This window comes from Dinoponera quadriceps, unplaced genomic scaffold (genome assembly GCF_001313825.1).
Source record: "Dinoponera quadriceps isolate SergipeBrazil2010 unplaced genomic scaffold, ASM131382v1 scaffold3024, whole genome shotgun sequence".
NCBI classification, from domain to species: domain Eukaryota; kingdom Metazoa; phylum Arthropoda; class Insecta; order Hymenoptera; family Formicidae; genus Dinoponera; species Dinoponera quadriceps.
The window spans coordinates 538,293-557,175 of record NW_014557455.1 but is presented as its reverse complement, the minus strand read 5'-3'; positions in this window follow the sequence as shown (position 1 = coordinate 557,175).

Sequence of the window (18,883 nt, the reverse complement as noted above, 5' to 3'; positions counted from 1 at the left end):
TCTCATTTCGGATGCAAAGGAAGCGCCAGCGGTCGCGGCCACTCTCGGGTTACCTCTCACGGGAGACACGCTTTTAATTTAAATCCGTAACGCCCGAGACGCGCGGTTTTACGACCTTATATGGAATTGGCGGTGCTAACAGTAGCGGGTTCACCGTGGCGAACCGTCCGACGCTAAAAACGGACGCGCTGAATCGCAAATATTCCTCCGTCGCCTGTACACTTTCTATTAACAGCGCATCCCGCTTTCTCAACGCAGTCGGTTGTGTTCCTCGCGTAATTACAACGGCCGAACCGCAGTGACAAACAAACCGCCATCGCGGCGATGTGTGTTAATCAGCATTTATAAAATCGAAGATCTCTCACAAGGCTACGCCTTTGCCTCCTCCGCGCGCGCGCCGCAAATCTTCACGCAGCGAAACCGACTGTGGAAGACAGACCAGATTCGCCCATTCGTACCTCTCGGCTGACGAAACGAGAGGAAGAGGAGGGAAGAGGATACGTCATATCTTGATTGTACGAGATGAAAACCGCCGCTTTTATATACCCAGGAGGTAGGAATGTTAATTTTCTCCGGAAAACAAGAACTGGTTTTACCGGCACGGCGCGACATTAGACGCCGAAAAGGAGAGAGTCGGTGCATCCGAGACATTCCACCCACTCGACATCGCAACGCGTCACCACTCGAGCCCTCTCTCTCTCTCTCTTTTTCTCTCTTCAAGAACCGACACGCGTGTAACGACATTCCACCCACTATTCCGTTCCCTGTGTGGTAGGGAAGAGCGACACGTGTCGAGGACAAACGCACGCGGGGGGAACGAATCGGTTGCGCGTTCACCCGGAAGATTCTTTTTACCGGTCTCTTCATGATCGATCGATCGATCGCGTCGACGATGAATCATCGATTCCCCGGGCGGGAAATCGTCGGCACGATTCGCGGATCGCACGTTGCGCTCGCTGCATCTACGTCGGTTGCTCGCGGAACTTCCAGCAAGAAGAGCAGATCTCAAAGGAGAAACGATACTTGCGCGATCGAAATAAAGAGGCAAACACGCTGTAATATCAATTACGGGCGGTGCCGAACGAGCGAAAATGAGAGGAGCAAGACGGGGCCGATTTTGCACGAGTTTCTCGATACTCTTTTCTTCGTCGTTGCAGCGCGAATCCGAGGCGCCGCCCCACTGTCACTGAGAAAGCCGGATAATTGAGAAATTGCCAGATAATTTCCTCGGAAAGGTACGTTATAATCTCACATGCACGTAACTACGTACCTCTCCTCAAATAACGAACGCGCAATTACGGCATAATTATGACGTTCTGAAAGAGAAGACGAATCAGGTTTCGCGCTACACGTCGNCGTCGCGCGTAAAAACCCACGCGGTCCCCCGCTTCTTCCCCTCCCCCCCCCCCCTCTCTTTCTGTCTTTCTCTCTTTCTTCTCGTGTTCTTCCTTTTTCTCCGTCCCCTCGTTTCGTCCTCATCGGACGTTTGGTCGGACGACGAGGTGCTTCAAAGATTCCCGGGCAAATTTGCGTCATGTCTCGGCCGAGCGGTTAACACGGCGAGCAACTCCGTGGCTTGTCGGCGACTTGACGAATCGCCAATTATCATACCATTACAGAATGACACAATCGTATGGGATGTTCCAGAATAATCGCGTTGAAAAAAGTCGGAAATAACAGTTTGGAATACTTATCGCGGCCGTTAAAGAATAGAACACGTCGACGAATAGATCCCCGTCACGCTTCTTCTTAACGACAATCTGAAACGTCTTCCTGCGCGTATGTTTATTCCGAAAGATATAATTGTGAAACTTCTGCGTTTACCGCAAAATAAGCGACTCTATCTTGGTCGCTGATGTTTAAATTTAACGAACGACATGGATTCCCATCTACTAAAAAAATTCTATAGTTATCACGAATATATCAGTTTCGAATTCTGAATTTTAGCAACGTCAGTCCCCAAATATTTCAGTAAATAGTTATCCGCAAGGAAATATATAATAATTTTCATAATACAATCATACATTTTGACAGAGAAATGTTGCTGGTTTGCAACCATGCCACAGAAATTTTAATTTGACTCCTTTAACAAGATCTGAGAGCTCGAAAACAAAACGGCATGTCGGTTTTGGTCGATTTTCCTCTTCATCACGATGCTAAAACGCGTTGCGAACCTACAGGGAAATACCCTGCACTGCTTCCTGCGGCTGACGATGAATTGCCGATCATACATGCGACCCGTCACCCACGTTCTTCTTGCACCCCCTCCCGACATCTTTACGACCATCTCGTCCGTGACGCCAATCAAGAAGCGTGAACGACGCGTCGCGCTCCGAACGACCGCGTAAAAATCTCTGATTGCGGCTCGCAGTCGCAGGAGATGCCGCTGTGACGCAACAATGGAGCCGCGAGAGATCGAAATGGCGCCACCGCGGCTATTATCTGTCAGAGGCACAAAGCGAAATTACTCTCAATCGGTGGTACAACATTTTATCGCTTGCGAAAGTATAATGAACGGTCAAACTGCTGAGAGAAAATCTGTCATAAGTGCATGAGAGAACACAGTTCGACATATATTGAAACGGGAGCGCGAAGCAGTCACGCGGAAACGACGATAAGAAAATTATGCGCGACTGAATATTAGAATATATTAGATCAGAATATTAATTATTTCAGATTTATTATTAGTCTGCTCTACATTTCTTTTTCTCTCTCTCTTTCTATCTGAAATACTAAATCCTTTTCTGTCCCTCAGAACGAACTACTCGTAGGATATCGATCAGATTAAATATTTGATCCGACAAGGTTCTCGCCGCTATTATTACCGATACATAATCCCATCGACTTTTCGCAGACGCCAGGATTGGTCGCGTCCTTCGGTGATACTCTTTCTGTCGCGACACACGCAAACGGAGCACGACACGATATATTTCGTCCTCGATCGAGAGTCCCCGGGTGCTCGCATCCCCGCGTCGATCCAGCGAAAGCACTTAGAGCCCTCTGCGTAACAAGGCCCAAATAACACACGAGAGGCAATCTCAGGAGCGACCTAGGGGATTCCACGATTAGCGTTCGTTTTTTCTCACCCGGCGCGTTCCTCCTTTTTTTTCCCCCCATAGCGAAGCTGCGGGCCGCGAGCCGGCAGTCGCGCGCTGCGTTCATACGCGGGTACCCGTAATTGAAAGCTGTTACGCTCGGTATTTTATGGCTTTGTCCCGCGGCCATGCAAAACTCGATTCTTAACGTCCTCGGACGCGGCACCGCCTTGAGTAACGGGCCACGAAAACACTCGCGCGTTTGCCTCCTAATTAAATCCGGCTAAATTCATCAAAATCGTCGTTAAAGCCACCCCATCCGCCCCGCGGCGGTGGCCTTAACGCGCCGCGAAAACGAGATTCCGATCTGCCCAATCCGCGGTGTCGCCCGGGAATTTCGATCGGATAGAGGTGAGACCGCGTTCATTCGATACGGAGATGATTTAATCGACTCGGTCGTAGGCCGGATTAACGGAAAAAGCTGCGACCCGCTTTGATTCCTATTTTCTCTCTCTCTCCTTCTTTTTTTCCGTACGACGGACGAATCCACCCACCACGTGGAGGAACGAAATTAATATTAGCCTGCGGTATGAGAGATAGATAGGTAGGTAGGTAGGTCGGTTGCCATTGCCGGATTGAAGAATACGCCGGGAACCATCTGAAATAACGGACGCTCCGCTTCACGCGCGCGAGCGATAAACGTAGTAATTCCGAGGCGCATTATTCCGATGAGTATCGCGGGCTTGAGCGCGATATTCAGCTTAACCAGAAGTAAATTGGATCTCATAGCGGCTATAGCTGCTGAGGTGGGTGCATTAAAAGAATCTAATGATACTAGATAAGCGCAACGTCAGTGTTGTAGAGGATCTCTCAAAAGTTACGCTCTCGCCGCGAGCCACGGATATTGGGAGCCGGATTAAGAAGTCGATTGTGCAGCGGTTAATTAAACCGTTGGTGTATCTCGCATGTACAAAACGGAGAGACTAGAAGTGCGGGGGAAGAGGGAGGGGATCATTCCCGATCTCGATGGTGATGAGGCTCCGCCGACCAAAGAGGAAAGCGCGAGCCTTCTTCTGGCACACCCGGTATACTCGGACGTGCCGGTCGGAAATGCCGCCGATCGCCATCTGGCACGACTTTTCGTGCGGCACGCGTTCAAGACGAGACAATAACAACGATAACGACCGCAATAATAGTAATAATAGTAATAACGTCTTTATGAGCATCCCGAAGAAGAGAGAGACAGAGAGAAAGGGAGAGTATGGACGAGGTTGCGGCTCCTTGACCCCGGGAGGAGCGCGAGGAGGGTCGAAGGGGTCCGACCCTTCGTAACCGACGTCGGGAGTCGGTAGCTCGCGATCCTAAAGGTGGCTGGAAAAATCAGAGAGAGAGGTGAAGTAGAAAGAAAGAGAGAGAGGGTGGGACAGAGAGGTCTTTCGTGTCATGGTGAGCCAGCAGACCGGATAAAGGCAGGCGCTCGCTCGAAATAAAACGCGCGCCGCTCGAGAAGAAGAAAGCGGACCGGGAGGGAAAGAAAGTGGGAGTAGTGACGGCTGTCGAAGCACGCATCACACCTACGCTACGCTTTCAATTATCTGATGGAATCTTTGGCAACGTGTCTATAACGCAGACACCTTATTATCAGTCTATGAATGTATCTCGCGAGAAAGCGGAGTCAATCGATAAATCTGTGTTGTGCGTAGAATATTCTTCTGTAAGATGTATGTGTGTTTGTAGGAGAGTCAAGTGACGCTTATTAGGAGAGTAATGAATGTATCTATCAGATATCGTGAAATCATTAAGAGGTAACGATTATTAATCGTCTATGAACGTCTCACGCGCACAGTAAAAAATTGTTGTGTTAAACTTAATACATTTCACATGTCACGAACAATCCACACGAATTTTTGTGTTAATTTCACACGAGGTGAATATATTGAAAAATAACACAAATATTATATAAAAATTGTGACATGTGAAATTTGTTACATTTAACACCAAATTTTTTTATTGTAATTATCAATCACACGCAGTAAGTCATACTGAGAAAATTCGCGACATTGCATTTGTATTAATATATCTTAGTAATCCGAATTAATTATTTCTATGCTAATGCAGTTCAACAGTACATAGATATTCTCGATCGCGGGTATGCTGCCGTTATTCGGCGGTTCGGACGGCGCCGTCACTAGTAGGACAGCCGAGGACCGTCGAGCGAAAGAAACGAAGGAAAGAAAAAGGAGAAGCGCGCGCTCGCGCGAGCCGAGCCACGTTGAAAGACTAATTGACGAGGAGGCCGGGAAAGAGAGGAAGGGAAGAGGGAGACACAGAGAGAGAGAGAGAGACCTGACGAGCCGGCGCACCCCCGTAAATATCGTGACACGCGCTCAAATTAATGGCCCGGTCTTACACGGCGGGGAAAGCGAACAAACTGGTATCCTCTCGATGCCACGCCACGTCGAGATCGAATCAAAACACGGTCGGCCGAGTCGCCCTTTCATTCCGAGCGTTACACGAGCGATCGAGTCCCGCGAGAGTCGGCGGAGTCTGTCGTCTAACCCTTTAAAAAAAAAAAGAGTCTCGTGTGAACTGCGTATTTAAACTGAATGTGCATGTAAGATCGCCGGATGTTTCGAATTCCCCGACGTAGTATTCATAAAAATGGTTACATGATATTACGGTACACGTGATATTACGCAGCTATGAAATTCGATACGTGCCGATTATCGTATCGTGTAAATAGACACTTTGCATATTAGTTGTGCCATTATAAATAATGATGTGGTCTCGGGTCGTCGTTCACCCGTGTGGAGAAGAATCTTGTCGTAACGAGGAGCCAACGCAAAGCGAGAATATTCGGGGGCTTCGGCAAAAAAGGGGATCCCGTTGCTCGCCCGCGGAGGGCGGGCGAGTTCATGCCCGTGGGAAAATCCCGGAACGAAATCTTTTAATTAAAAGCGATTTGGGGGCGGAGGCATCGTCACACGCGTTTCAGTCGCCCGAAGAAATTAGCCGGACCCGTGCTTCTCTCCGTGGGTCCAAACAAATTGGAGGAGATTGGGTCCGGGGCCCTCGGGCGAGATTCGGTGGATTTTTCATGCGTCCTCGTATAATGCGTGGGACAACACACGGAAAAGAATGGATTTCGCGTATGACGTGAAACGTAATTATGATCCCGAGTTTTTGTAACGACGTCCATCTGGAAAGATCGGTATGTTCTTATAATCATGGCCGATGCGAAGAAAATTACAAGCGAAATTATACATGGTGAACAATTTTCTGTTAATAACGGTCTATCGAAATTCTTGTTACTTTAACCAGGTGAATATGTTGAAAAGTAATGTGATAAAAAAATAGTACCCTGAAAAGTATTCGTAATAAAAATAGAATGATGAAAAATAATATCTTATACTTGTAATTAACAAATTTATAACACAACTTTTATAAACACAACTAAAAGTTTATAACACAACATTTTTTACCGTGTACTTAAAGAGGAAGATTTTTCATGAACATTTCTTTAAAGTACTATTTCTTCACCATTTTTTTCACCCGAACAAAGTCGCGCACTAAAGAGCACTAAAGAGATGCTGCTCCAAATTCGCGACTGTAATTCAGGCTCTCGCGCGAGGAGATATTTTTCGTGAGTGTTTTTCTCGAAAACTGGCAGATATTTTTCTACGCGCGAGTAACCGCGTCCAGATATTCAGCGTTACATCTGTAACAAAATTGTCTGGAACAATATTGGCGCGGACGCGCGCGGAGTTTTCAGAGGCATCTTTTCTTATTCCGCCTCGCGCAACCTCGAATTATGGTCGGGACGTTAAAAGCTTTTATTGGCCGAGAAAAGATGAGGGAGGGCGAGATCGTAACAGCGTGATATGCGGAAGAGAGCATCTTCGAGGTCTCCTGTTCTCTCCTCTCTTTTTTTTATCTTTGGTCCCGCAAAGACGGAAAACAGTAATGTCGTCGCGCGAAGCGTCTGAGAAAACAACCGAGGAAACGGCTGGGCGAGTGGAAAGGGCCGCGTATTCGGGACGAAAGGGCCCGAAATAGAGTGACCGAGTTGCGTAGGAACTAGGGACACGTAATAGCGAGCGATGTTGGCGACGTCGGCGAGAGGATTAATTTTCCAGCGATGATGATCGTAAGAAAACGCGTTCGGAAATTTTCAGAAAGTAAATAGCGCAGCTACTCACGATTTACGTCTACGACGTCGCTGAATGACGCTACTCGCTACGCACGGAGCAACGGTGCTCGTAAATCCACGCTCTCTACACCAATTCGTTCGCTAATGAGAAAGGGATGATCGCACGTGAGCCGTAATGAAACGCCGCTTCTTAATCTTCGACAAATTGGACAAATCGGTCTTTATGGTTAGATACCTTACGCTCGATAATTTCCACCTGCCTCCGTAATGCAAGCGATATGTACATATAACAGAGTTCTCACGTAACTTTGAGTCTACAAGAAGTCAAGCTCTAACTAGCATATTTATTCGACGCAACTAATACAGATAGCTTTCCTCTTCAAAGTTATAATCAATCGAGAAATTTAACAAATCTGCTACTAACGTCCTTGCACACAAACACACACACACACAATTTCACACTCCTCAAGTTTTTTTAAGTACCGATACCTAACTCTGTTATCCACTAATTATCCTAAAATTCATAATCAATGAATCGACTGTGCCTTCAAATCGTTGCCGGCGATTAATAAACAAATCAGTATCTTACGCACTTGAATCTCTTAAGAACTAGCGAAAAATCAGTGAAATCGATGTCTATCAGGAGAAAACTACAAACGTCCCGATATGTCTGCAAAGACAACATCAATCACAAGGGGAGGGGAAAAAATCGGTCGAGGAACAGGTAAAGGAAAATACACGCACGCTCGCACGCGTATAATATAAGCGTGTGTGGGTCGGCAGACAAGGACCGGCTTTGGGCGCGCGCCGTGTCCGCCCTGTATTGAGTTACCCCGGCGCACTTTGCACGCGCGCGGCTAATTTTTCAGCGGCTCGGTTTACAAAGCGTGCATAATGCAGGCTGCTCTCGCGGTCGCGCGCAATCAGCCGCCTACCGTCCGAGAGCAACCTGAGCGAGGGGGGGGAAGCCGCCGGTACATTACGTGCAACACCTCGCTGCGCAACAACACAACCGAGAGCCGCAACAACCGGCCGACTAATCCCTTCGGAATCGCGGCCTCCGCGTTTATAAGCCGCGCGCGCCGCCGACGGTACTCCGGTGACAGATGACGTGCGTGCGCTAAAGTATGCACATTGTAAATCCTAATCGCCGGCCACGTTCTAAGGCAGCGCGCGGCCGAGATTAAGGGACCGGCAAATTTACACCGTCGATAGGGCGGGCAGGGTTTAATCCCACCCACGTGGCGGAATCGAAGGTGCCGCGCGATGCGCTTGGATTTGTGCCCACGCGGGTGAGCATTAGACGCGGGGATTATCGCCGATGAGCGATCATTCCCGCTGCGATTCGCGCGCGCTGTATTATTCGCCGCAACGTGTCGAAGAGACGCGGACGGAGCGGACTAATCGTGGAAATTCGATAAACGATCGCGCGCGCTGCTGCGGTACGTCCTAATCTGCTTGCGACGCGTTTCTCGGTACAGGGTGTCCTGAAACTAACGTATGCCCCTGAATCAATGGCTGATCCCTCGGGGCATTCTAAGACGGATGTTCAAGTGCGAAAACGTCGAGGCGTCAATATTTCCCGACATACCAGCGGACGAGAAAGCGAAGGAGGTAAACGCTATAAAACTACCAGTTCCTTGCTATTTTCATAATTAAAAATGTAGTTAGCGTTAATTATCGCACGGAGCGTGATATATTTCATGTGTGAGAACAACTCGAAATGTTTAATTCATCAAAATATCTTATAACCTCGAAAGTGAAAGCTATCGTAAAAAGACGAGACGACTGAACTTGGGAAGAGAAGCTTTTTTGGATCTTCAGTTAAGAACTGGGAATCCGCGTAAATGGATTAATCGAAGAAAGAACCACGCAATATTGAGCATATTGTGACCGAATATATTTCCAGTTAAAGTGCCTCGCGCATGTCGGTACGTCGAGAAATTATCCGCCGCACGGAAACGTCGGACGGGAATCTCGGTCCCTTGGAACGGAAAATTCGGAACGCGCAGAATACGCGAGTTCGGCGGGAGGCGGATGATCTTCCGAAAGTGGGTTTCGCGCGGCAACGATACTCTCGAGAGATCCCCGATCCGGCGTTCGCGCGAATCGTCGTCCACGTAGCGAGCGGCCGGACAAGTGAATCCGGATCGTAATATTTATGTTCTCCGATTCGACGCGGGACGCGACCGACGAAATACGCGCCCCCGCCTCGGGGACGATAGATCACACCCGGAGATTATTGGATTAGTAACGCGCCTTTAATCCCGCGCGAAATTCGCGCGACGCCGAGCGACGGGAGTTCGGCAAATCGAGAGGCGACAAATGACGCGCGCCATTAAGGGCCGCCGTTATAAATCGCAATTACCGATAAACGCGGCAGCGGGACCGGTCCTAGACGCTTCGCCGTCGCGAATGAAATATGTTTACGCTACCGCGCGTAAGGGAAGATAGAACGGGTTGCACCCGTGGCAAAAGGAGGAGGATGGAAAAAAAATAGTTTTGCACGCGCACGCAGGCGAGAGTCGGAATAATCATTCGCGGAATTTTCACCTGTCGCCTTATAAATATTCATATTACGTCTCGTTGATTTTATTAACGGCGCATTCGTTGACGCGTTCGGAACCGACGTCTCCGCGGGCGAGAACGTCGCATGCGAATTTCGCGGAATTATCCGGTGTCACGCGCAACGTTTCGCGAATCAATCGGGACGCGGGAACACGACGAAAATTTCCAGGTGAATTCCCACGGAAATCCGATGGAACTCATAGCACGTCCAATATAGAATATCAAATATCCATACAGGAATTCACATGGTTTGTGAAGATTTATATAGTAATCCAAATGGACCAGAGTTTTTCGCGCAGATCCTCGAGGATAACCGTGCATATCGTATATCTGAGCGATTAATATCGAGTAATAATTTTAAAGATAAAGAGAAGATCGGCAATCTCTCTCTTCCTTTCCGTAAAGATAACATATTTAGTCTTGCAAGGATACGTCGAATATTCACATGACGCGTAATCGACACCGGTATTATCCGGTATCGCACAATGTTGGAGGTTTCACGAATCATTCGGGACGCGAATGCGAAGGAAACTGCGTTGCTCGGCTCTGCGCGTAATAAAATAATCGGTCGGGCTCGTTTTTGCCAATCGAACGAAGCGCGAGATCGCCGCAGCGCTTCCCGTAACCGTGGCGGTTTAACGGCGTGGCAGATTACGGCGGTCGAGCCGCACGAAACGTACGGGCTAAATATGCTAAGGCAATTTAGAGGGGCTCGCAAAGATAAAGTGACACGTGGCACACGCTGTGCGTATTCTCGCGGCGCGATTAAACCGGCGATAGCGGCCGGGCGTGACGCGGAACGTCTGTGTGAGGCTCCGAGAGGAAATCATGATCGGCGAAATGTAGGAACTGATAGCCGAGTACGAGCGCGATATTCAATCGAGGCGCTGCACCTCGATTGGGTAACAGTGCTTATTTCAATCATAAAGATTACGTAAGCGAACGGACCTCGTCGGAAACAGACGTCTCATACGACGATACACAAGTGTGTCGGTGTTTCCTTCTCTCGAAATGTCTTCGAGTGAAATCACCCCCCGCTCGAAATCTAAACGACGAATCACTCGAAGTCGAGTGCAATTTTACCGGTAGAAGTCGCCGGGTGAACATTTCTATTCGTAATCCGCCATAATCGACGCAAACATTTACCCTCACGATTCTAAACACCGGTGTGTCCGCTATCGATCCGAGTGAATTTCCCCCTCGTTTTTTATTTTTGTGCGAGAGATCTCACTGGAAAAAAAAAATGAACAATTCGGAGAGATCGAGACTTACTATTACTCGACTTGATATTCTTCCGACCGGACGAAATTGGCGTCATACACGCGGTGCACGGCAATTTAAATTTCATTACGCGAGACGAGAGAGAGAGAGAGAGCGAGAGCACTTGACAAAAATAATCGCTAAATAATCCACGCGCGGAATCGGGACGAAGATGGATTCCCGGGTGAGTTTCGATCTCGCCGTATTCGTATTCGTTTGCATAATCACCGGAGGCGGCGGTCCACCACGCGGTTTTGCCGTGGCGCCGCGCAAATCGCCTATCTCATTATTTGCGCCAAATTAGAACGTCAATCCGCGTGGCGATTTTTGCCCGTCTCCTCTCTCCTCCCCCCTCTCCCCCGTTTACGCGTTATCGCCCGATTTTTATCTAATCTCAGCGCTGGCGCGCGTGCACGAGCTGTATAAGCGCAGTTCATCGCGTATAGATCATATCGGCGTCGCCGTTGAATTATTAATGACTGGAATCACGGCCGATAACTGTGGCGCACTCTTCGACGCGCGGCTAATTATCCGTATTGTTGGCCGCGGTATATATATTCGATAATAAATTAGCCTACAAAACCATGAGATCCTGTCTGGCTGAGCGGGTGTGAACGTGCGTGCGTGCACGCGGGCGCACAGTCTCGTAATTTGCGCTAAATTAGAACGTCAGTCCGTATATCGGCTCTTATTCGTTGCGACTCCATTCCCCTTGGGAGGGGGGGGGGGGCAGTTCTCTATTTAATCTGACATATCAACGCGCTCGCGTGTCCCTCGTTCGCTTACTTTTTGTTTCTAAATTTACACACGTCGTATCGGAGCCGCGCCGAATGAGTTATTAATGGCAGAAATGTGTTAAAATTATGGCCGATAACCGTTTCGCGGTCCGATACGTGTCCGATCCCGCGCCGCTGGCGTCTCTTAAAAACGCGTCGTTATTGACTAACAAATTATCGCGCGGGCAAGTTAATGAGGCGTGACTTATCGGTCTTGCGTTTTTCCGCTTTCCATTTCTCCCCGGTGATCGGGCACCGCGGGGAAACCAAGTCAAACGATACACACGACGTACGTGTGTTACGTCGAACGTTAAAAACTTGCCGAGGAGGCCTCTCTCTCCCCCTGCGACGCGATACAAGGAAGCCACGGGCGAGCGAAGTCTATCATTTCGCGAGACGGCTTCTCACAAGCGCAACGTGTGATCGGTGATGAATTTCACGCGCGAAACGGAAATTAATGAAACGTAAGAGCGCGCGTGCGCGCCGATTTCACGGCGCATCCGCAAGGTGGCAATTTGAAGAAGCGCAAGCGATTCGCGCCCGTCGTTACACTTCCGAGAACGGCCCCTTCACCCCGGCTCGAGATATCATCGATCGTGAGGATCGTAATCGTGATCGCACACGCGGCTCATTCCATATATATACTCCGTCGGTCGGCACGTGGGCGCGGATAATTACCGTTTCGAAATCAGTGCCGACCGCGGCGTAGACGCGGCACCGCAACAATAGTCGCATGGGTTCAATCGTAGATCCATTATCGGCTTTCTTTCGGGCATATGCTCGGGTATGTACAATGAAAAATTAATGGAGAGCCCGCCTGGATGCCGCACGAACGCGGATGAGCACTCGGATCGAACCCTATTATAGCGCGCTCACGCGCGCGAGATTCCGTTTCGTATCGACAGCCGCCGCTCCTAGTATTCCCGTCGCTCGTCTACCCGACGTCTGTCTCGCGCGTAGACGTTAATCCGATTTGAGGGGAACGATTCGCGACATACATATGTGCCTTCGATACTTTTCTATTATCATTACCGAGGCACCGTTTATTTAGTGCTCGGAGACAAATCGATTCAAGCTCAATAAGTACAATTTATATACACGGAGAAAAAAGTATGATATTCGTGATTACGCAATTGTGCAGTGAAGCAATTACCGCAAAAAACCTCATTTTTGCAGTAAGTGCTCGTATAAATAAGCATTTACACTTGTATGTGTTAAAACAATTGCAACAGGTATGAAATTCATAAAATCGGAATTTATTTTAAGAAAATATTTACTAGACGGAAAAATCGAAATTTAAAACCACTAAGTTTCCACAATGGAAAAGAAGTATTGTATAATTCTAAATATCACTTGATTCAGGAGGGTGAAAAACAGATAATTGCGTTCACGTGATTCTAGCACTTTTTCCCTACGTAAGATTGAAAATCATACGAAACATTCTAATTCTAACATACGGATTTGCATGTTCCGAAATTAATGCGAAATATTTGCGGAACTGCGCACGACTTTTCGCAACACGTTTTACCGTCGACTGATTTTTCGGACTTTTCGTATATATTCGCGCGACTTCGCAACGGAATAAGTTCTCGCCGGTAACTTTTAATTCGTCTAACCTTCGCTCCGAGAGGGTGACGGAAGGTAAGAAGGAGAAGTCCTCGAAATCGGGCACACCTGGGCAGTTATGTGACTGGGCGTGCCTGTGTTGGCGCATGCTGGCAGGACGCGTGGGCCGGCACCGTATTATGCTGATCCCCTGAGAGAGGCGACTCAGGCGCGGGGCCTGAATCGCGGGTCTCAGGACCCGCGCTCGCTCGCCGGAGAAAACGCCGAGCAGTGTCCTGTCGCATCGGGAACAGGCGTCAAGTGAGACGCGACCGTACTCGCGAACGTGGGCGACCGCGTGGCGGAACGTGGACGAGGGCCAGGTGCAACATTACCAACCGTGGCTGCTATAATTACGGGATTCGGCACCGCGACAGACTGCGGTGATGACGCAGTTCTTCGTGAGTTGAAGGCGCTCTTTACCGAAAGCTCCAGCTGAAGCGCTACTGAAGCTCGGCGATTTTCGAATCAATCTTTCAGTACTTTTTAATCAAACTAAAGGCAGGACAAATATATTTGTAGAAATGTGATATATATATGTACGTCGAATATTGTAATTGACAATGTCGCAATTGTCAAATGGGGGAGCACAATGGCAACGAAAGAGCTTTCACCGGGAGCTCCAGCTGCAGCGTGACTGAAACTCGGTAATGATACTTTTCAATCAAACTAAAAGCAAAATATACCACTGGAAATTTGTGACATACATGTACGTCGAGTAGTTTGACTAACAATTCCGCACAATCACCAACTGACGAAGCGCAGTGGCAACGAAGGCACTTTTGCCGAAAGTTCCAACTAAAATACTAAACTGAAGCTCAATGATACTTTTTATTCAAGCTAAAGGCGAAACGCATTATTTTCGTGGAAATTTGTATGGCATGTACGTCGAGTATTCCGATAGGCAATGCCGCAGCAGCCAACCCTGGCGAAACGCAAACAATAGCGGCAGCTTCGGGCTATCGTCAGAAGTACGCTATCTCGCGAAGATAAAAAGGGAGCTCTGCAACTTAATCAGAAGCGACGCGGTATTTATCTCTGGATACGTAACGCGCGGGGCTTCTACGAAAATTACGTACCGGGAAGACGAGATAGCGAAGTTGAAAAAGAACGCGCACATGTGCTCGGAGGAAGACGAGATGTCAGATCATAATTCCACCCACAGGCGAAATTTGCGCACGAGTCGAACGACATAAATCCTCGTCACGACGCGTTGCCGCGTCGCTATAATAAAACGACTTCGCGGCTAACGGGAGAGTCCAACGATTCCAGAAAATCGATGTCCAATGGACGAACGGTGTCGTGATTAACACGGCGCCGTGTAGTCGCGATCGCCCAGGTAAACGATAAGATTGCCATCGAGAGAAGAAAAAAGAGAGAGAGAGGTGGGCAGCATACTTTCAAAGATGCATACGAAGGAGTTAACAGTATATCGATCTTGATTTCTACACTCTTTCTTATGTTCGACCACGAGTGTGGGTTGTTTTCATCCTCGAGGATAGTAACACGTAGTAAGTTCACTCTTCGATGAACATAAAATACAAGGGTGATCCGCGACCTTCGTCATCGATCTTCGAATATTTTTACACTCGCGCCATGTTTTAATAATTCAAGAAACTGTGAACGCCCCAGAATTCACACTCAAATTGCAAAATCAAATGAGGTCGGTAAAATAAGAATGATCGAAAATAACGCAAGATAAAAAAAGATCAGTAAAAGCCGAACGTCTGGCACTTAACTGAACTCTTTCTTCTTCTACAAGCAGACACCTTAAATTACTCTATCGATTCGAGGGAAGGATGAAATGATCAATTTAGAGAAAGAGGCCAGTAAGATAGGAAAGATTTAAAATATCGTTGCATGATAAAAAGATCAAATGAAGTCATTTGCGACAACTATTGTAATGTTTGGGTGAAAATATAAAAGAAATGTATATATCATACTTAAACATTTAGAAACACGACTTGACATAAGGATATTTATTGTTTAAAAAAATCAAATAATCCTATTTGTTGAATTAAGCGTTTGTTCGTGTGCTCCATTCTAAAAGACAAATTGATTTCAATTAAAGATATTTTATCGAATCTAAAGAAACCTTTTTCTCCACGTGATTATCAACGATTAGCTGTCTACGGTAAAAAATTTCTGATCAAATTCGTCGAGAAATACCTTCCGCGTTTTTCGACAGAAACCACGGACCGCATACTTCGGGATCACATTAGACCGCGGAAGACATAATCGGCGCCCGACGCGGCCATTCAGCGCGATCGAAAGTGGCGATTTTCTCAGCGGCACCTACCACTCTTTCATTATTGCAAACGGACGCTTCCGTGTCCTCTGATTGACGCTTAGGCGCGCTTGGGCCGAGCGAACTAAACTCCTCGTTAGCTCGAATTGAGCCCCGCGGGCACCGTCGGAAAAACTTCTAATTATACACGACGGCTTTCGTCAAAGACCCGGCGACACTTTACGGCGACGCGCGTTGGTGCGACCGACCGATCGACTTGCAAATGACCGGGGAAAAGGAATGGGCATCGGTGGAAAGCGACGGCGATAGCCTTGTCGGTTCGCTCGGTGCGCACATTGTGAGTTATTGAGATTAAACGATTAGCCGCGGGAGCCCGACGGCCACGACTTTTATTCATCAACGTCGTCGTATCGCATCGTTGACATCGTCGCGCTACACGTTCGACCGTAAACCGATCTCCGGACAAAAAGAGGAGAGGAGCTGAGCGGCGAGAAAACAAGAGAGAGAGAGAGAGTAAGAGAACGAGACAGTGAGAGAAAAAGTGAGGAGTTGCACTTAATCTCCACTTATTAAATAAATCACGGTACCTATTATACTTTGGGGCCGGCGATGTGCCCCGGGAAGCCAGTCTTATAATTCCTACATTAATTTCTTTAATAGTCCACGAAACAATCCCGGCGACCATCGGGGTACATCACGTCGGATCGGTATCATCTGCCCCGGGGGAGGAATTAAACGCTCCCCGGGTCGTAAAGGAGAGCGTAAGTTATAGTCGTAATTTATTTATAATGCGCGTCGCTTTATTTAGCGCGATTAACGCGATGAAAAGGGGTATAGGTGAGGTCCGTGGGTGCGTGCGTGAGGCGAAGTGGCTTGATTTAATAATCCTCGGGGTTAAACGCGCCGCGATGAATCAAATTTTCGCCGGAGCGCCGCGCTTTTGAAGAATCGATGGAAAATGTCAAAAAAAAAAAACTAACACTCGCGTGGATACGATTTGGTCGGAAAAACGTGCTTTAACTAACGTGTTACAATGTAAAGCGGGACTATCAAAGTAATTGGTAAGAAGGGCAAAAATGTTCCACAATCGTCAACTGTCTTTGTCCGCCAATTAATAACAAGTACACTTGATGGCCGAGAAATCATGACAACATACTTAAAATATTCTAGAACTTCAAGACGTGCAAATGATTAAATTATCGCGTACAACGGTCACACGCGCAATACGTATCGGAAATGTAACTGGGTGATTTTATTAATTCATTACATATTCATTAGTTAGTATCAAGTCCTCAATCAATTCATACTTTCGTGTGGCACCATTGGACGTCTGGCCTCGATAACGACCAGGAACTAATTCCAGGACGGAATACAGGACGCAGGATGTAGCAATAGTTGACGACGGAACTTACAAGTCCTCCTTTCTCGCGTTTTTTGAATTTTTAACATCAATAAAAAAAAAGTACTAAAAATGGAATTATAAGAGATTTGGTGTCCATATGTTACAATTAATTTAGAGAGAGAAACAACCTCGACAAAAGAATGGTAATTACTTTTAGCATTAAAGAACAATGTATAATGTTATATCTCGAAATTCTCCATTATTGGTGTTTCAGATTAGACGGAATGTTCGGGGTTAACGTAGAGCCAAAGTTCCAACTCAGAGTCCGCGAATAATTTTCGACAATTTACTGAGAATTCTCGACAATTAAATCGCAAAAACACTCCCCGAGAGTCTCTAGTTCTCAGGCCTTTGTCGAGACAATCGCCCGGTGGACCTTGAATGCTAACCGACTGACGTGTTTTATCCACCTACGTGCCGACAACGCATTGCGTGTCAACACGCTCACGCATGACTCTCGCGAAAGAGAATACCGCGCGCAACACGCGAAAAAAGATCAGAATCATCGCGCGGATATATGAATTCTCCCCTTTACTTCTAAATTATGCGAAGTGCCGAGCAACAAAATAGAAATCTGAATAAATTTCCACGCTGGCGAACAACGAGACGCGAGATCCGTGGAACCGCTCGGGCCTATCCACGCGGTTTTATGAGACTGTTCAAATGGATTCCTCGTGAGGTCCAAATCCCACCCGGGTGATGACTGCTCGACTCGTCCACAAAATCAAGCTTCTCTATGATTTCGAAATTTCCGAAGAAAGACCGTCCTTTTTCCCATTTTTCCGCAGATTTCTTCAGTTTCTGTCCCAAACGAACAAGAATTCATTTAGAAAAATTCACATGTGTCCGGTTGAAACCCGCCGCATTTACTTCTTTCGGTACATAAGGTAAGAAACCAAGAAAATCTGCGGAAAAATGGGGAAAGAAACGGTTTTTTTTTACCGACATTTTATAACTATACTTCACCGTTTATTTGCGCGCCGTCTCAGCTCGAATCCTCTCGTTCGTCCCACGATTCCCACGGTGTTGCTCAACCGCAAAAATCCGAGACCAACGAAAGAAACTGACAATTTCCGGTATACTCGGCGTTAAACAGCAGCGCAAACCACCCGGACAAACGACAGGCGTGAACGCACCCGGGCGCATATTCCGTTGTGAAAGCAACGGCGCGATCACCTACGCGACCGGATCCATTAAGGAGGTTGTACGGCTTAGTATCGTATTTTCAGTGGCGCATCAAGGGAGCCATTCATTTATCAAGCAAAATTACGTTCCTATAGATTTATTTCACTATCTAAACAATAAATGTTAATTTGACACGAAGTTGAGGAAAACATATACTGGATGCCTGACGCAAGCGGTATCGCAATCCGTCATATATTTGTAGTTTAGGTCAATAAAAAAAAAGTCTTCTACCATTGTGCAGATCACGCGAAATTTTGAGTTAATAATTATTGAAAATGGCCATGTATAAGAAGCTTAATTGATAACTTAAAGATTTTTCGTGATCAATTGCAAAGTCATCAATCACGTACATTTAAAAGACATTAAAATTGGAAATTAAAGACAACACGCTAATCTCAAGAAAAACACATAAAAAGGTGTCAACTTCAGTAGCAAATATCTTATCCTTCGAATGGTCAGTCTTTCTTTTAATTGCACAAGCAGTCAGATGTATAGAACATCTCAATGTAGTGCAGTTTTCATCAAATTCTCAGCCTCATTTCACCTTAGAACCTCTCTCCTCAAACCTAAACCGACCGCTGCGCCTTCGCCGACTTCACGTGCGCTACGTGCGTTACGCACGCTGGACGTGGCCCGACTTATCCAATTAACGGG